Below are 3,949 nucleotides of genomic sequence, written 5' to 3' on the forward strand. Positions count from 1 at the left end.
AGCTGCATCACCTACCACATTGCTCCCTTGAGAGAAATGAGTCAATTTTTGAAGGGTGTATTTCTGGCAAATCAGAAGTTTCATGGTGGAGAAGTCTAAATTTGTAGCAAGTAGACTTGTTCAGCTTAAACAATGAAACACATGTAGGTTTTCAAAGAAAACCATCTTTGTTAGAGGCTGTGGCATCTACCACATTGTTTCCCTGTGGTAATTGCATTAGTTTTTGAAAGGAATATATCCTTCAATTCATAGTTTTGAAGGTGGAGAGTGGCTCCTTTTGTTCCAAATAAGCCTATTCAGCTTAGTTGAAGAAACACATTTCTATCTGCAAAAAATCCGTCCATGTTATTAGCAGGAGCAACTAGCACGCTGTTTCCCTTTGAGAATTGAGTTAGTTTTTGATAGGAATACATAGTTCAAATCTGAATTTTCATGTTGAACAGATACTCAGTTTGTTCAAAATAGGACTGTTTTGTGAAGGTGATACACAGATGTTTCTCTCGGTTGAAAATTTTCTGTGTTCCCAGCAGGAACACAAGCACTTTGTTCCCCTGTGAGAATTGAGTAAATCTTTCATAGGACACTTCTTGCAAATCATAATTTCCAGGGTGGAGATAGGCTCTGTTTGCTCCAAGTAGGCGTATTCAGAAGAGTTGAAATATCACATGTATCTCTCGATAGAAAACCAGCTATGTGAGAAACTGCAACATCGATCACATTGTTTCCCTGGGAGAATAGAGTTAGCTGTCAAAGGAAAATCTTCCTGCTAATTAGAATTTTCAAGGTGGACTTAGCCTGAGTTTGTTGCAAATGGACCTACTCTGCTGACTTGGCGAAACACACATAGCTATCGAAATTATACCACCTGTCACAGAATCAGGAGCATCTAGCACATTGCTTAACTATGGGAATTGGATTAGATTTTGAAAGAAATAATTTCTGCAAATCAAACTTCTCAAGGTGGAGAAAGGTTTTTGCTGTTCCAAATAGGCCTACTCAGTAAACGTGAAGAAACACACGTATGTCTCGGAAACAAACCGTCTGTGTTAGACGTTGTTCCTTTGTGAGATCTCAGTTCGCTTTGGAAGGGAGTACTTCCTGCTAATCCTAGTTTTCAAGGTTGAGAATGGCTCATTTTGTCACAAACAGGCCTATTCAACTAAGTTGATGATACACAATTATCTCTCCAGACAAAACTGTGTGTAATAGAAGAAGGAGTATCGAGCCCATTGTTTCCGTGTGGAAATTGAGGCAGTTTTTGAATGGAGCACTTCCTGCAAATCAGATTTTGAATTTGGATGCATCATATGCTGAGTCGACGAAACACAAGTATCTCTCGAAAGAAAACCATCAGTATTAGAAGCAAGAGCAACCAGCAACTTGTTTCCCTGTGAGAATTGAGTTAGCTTTCAGAGACAAACCTTTTGCAAATCAGTTTTGAAGTTGGAGTAAGGCTCGTTCGTTCCACATAGGCCTATTCAGCTGAGTGGACGAAGCACATAAATCTCTGAAAAGAAAACCGGCTGTATTATTAGCTGCAGCAGGTGGTACCTGGTTGCTTTGTGAGAATTCAGTTAATTTTTTAAAGGAATACTTCCTGCAAACACAGTTTTCAAGGTGGAGAAAGGCACATTTTGTTGCAAATAGGCCTAGTCAACTAGGTTGAGGAAACATATATATTTCTCCTAGGAAATGCATCTGTGGCAGAATCAAGAGATTCCAGCACATTGTTTACCTATGAGAACTGTGTTCTTTTAGGAAGGAATACTTGTTGGCTATGAGAACTGTGTTCTTTTAGGAAGGAATACTTGTTGCCAATCACAGTTTTCGCATTGGTATAAGGTTCATTTTGTTCCAAATGGGCCGATTCAGTGATGGTCAAGAAACTCATGTATGTCTCCAAGGAGAGACATCTATATTAGCTGCTGCAGCATCTACTACATTGATCCATTGTGAGAAATGTGTTAGTTTTTGAAGGGTATAATTCTAGCAAATCGGAATTTTCAAGGTGGAGAAGGCTAAATTTGCAGCAAATAGACCTACTCAGCTTAGATGACGAAACACATGTATCTCTCAGAAGGAAATCATCTGTGTTAGATGCTGCAGAATCTAGCATATTATTTCCCTGTGATAATTGAGTTAGTTTTTGAAAGGAATATGTCCTTCAATTCCTACTTTTCAAGGTGGAGAAAGGCTCATTTTGCTCCAAATAAGCTTCATCAGCTTAATTGAAGAAGCACATGTCTCTCTGCAAAGAAGACTGTGTGTGTTATCAGCAGGAGCAACTAGCACATTGTTTACCTGTGAGAATTGGATGGGTTTTTGAAAGGAATACTTTCTTCTTATCTGAGTTTTCAAGGTGAAGAAATGCTCATTTTGTTCCAAATGGGCCTGTTCAGGTAAGGTAAGAAACACATGTATCTCTCAAAGAAAAGCATGTGTGTTAGAACCAGGAGCATCTAGCACATTGTTTCCCTGTGGTAATTCAATGAGTTTTGGATGGTGTACTTCCTGCAAATCAAAGTTTAACAGGTGGAGAATGGCTCCTTTTGCTGCAAATAGGCCTACTCTGGTGAGTTGACTAAACACTTGTATCTCTCGGAATTAAACCCTCGGTGGCAGAATCAGGAGCATCTAGGACATTGTTTACTTATGAGAATTGAGGTACTTTTTGAAAGGAATACTGGCTGAAAACCATGGCTTTCTAGTTGGAATAACACTCCTTTGGTTCCAAATAGGCCAAATCTTCTACGGCCAAGAAACATGTTTCACTAAAAGAGAACCATGGGTGTTATGATCTGCAGCATCCAGCACATTGTTCCCCAGTGATAAGTGAGATCTTCTTTCAAGGGTATAATTCTGGCAAATCAGAATTTTCAAGGAGGAGAAAAGCGCAATTTGATGTAAATAGACTTATTCAGCTTGATGGCAAACTCCTGTATCTGTCCAAAGAAAACCATTTGTGTTCAAAGCTGCAACACCTAGGGCATGGATTCCCTGTGAGAAGTGAGTTAGTTTTTGAAAGTAATGCATCCATGAATTCATAGCTTCCAATTTTGAGAAAGGCTCATTTTGTTCCAAAGAGGCCTATGCAGCTTAGTTGAAGAAACACATGTATATCTGAAATGAAAACCGTCTGTGTCAGGAGCAGGAGCAACTAGCACATTGTTTCCCTGTGAGGATCAAGGTAGCTTTTGAAAGGAATACTTACTTCCGATCTGAATTGAGAAGGTGAAGAAATGCTCATTTTGTTCCAAATAGGCCTTATTCAGACAAGTTGAAGAAACACATGTAGGTCTCAGAAAACAAACGTCTGTGTTAGGCTTTGCAGAATGTCACACGTTGTTCCTTTGTGAGATCTCAGTTCGGTTTGGAAGGGAGTGCTTCCTGGAAATCATAGTTGTCAAGACTGAGAAAGGTTCATTTTGTTGCAAACAGGCCTATTCAGCTAAGTTGGTGAAACACATTTATCTGTCAAAAGAAAACCGTGTGTAAATGAAGAAGGAGCATCTAGCCCTTTGTTTCCATGTGAACATTGAGGTAGTTTGTGATTGAAACACTGCCTCCAAATCAGATTTTTGTAGTTGAAGAGAGGATCTTTTGGTTTCAAATAGGCATCTTAGGCTGAGTTTTTGAACCACATGTATCTCTGGAAAGAAAACCATGTGTGTTAGAAGCAGGAGCAACCAGCACATTGTTTCCCTGTGAGAATTGAGTTAGGTTTTGAAACAAATCCTTCCTGCTAATCACAGTTGTTAAGGGGGAGAAAGGCTCATTGGTTCCAGACAGGCCTATTCAACTGAGGAGATGAAACTATAAATCTCTGAAAAGAAAACCATCTATGACAGAAGTTGCAGCATGTCGCAGTTGGTTTCTTTTTGAGAATTCATGTAGTTTTTGAAAGGAATAGTTCCTCCAAATCTTAGGTTTCAAGGTGGAGGAAGGCACC

The sequence above is a fragment of the Castor canadensis genome, chromosome 16 (assembly GCF_047511655.1).
Source record: "Castor canadensis chromosome 16, mCasCan1.hap1v2, whole genome shotgun sequence".
NCBI lineage: Eukaryota > Metazoa > Chordata > Mammalia > Rodentia > Castoridae > Castor > Castor canadensis.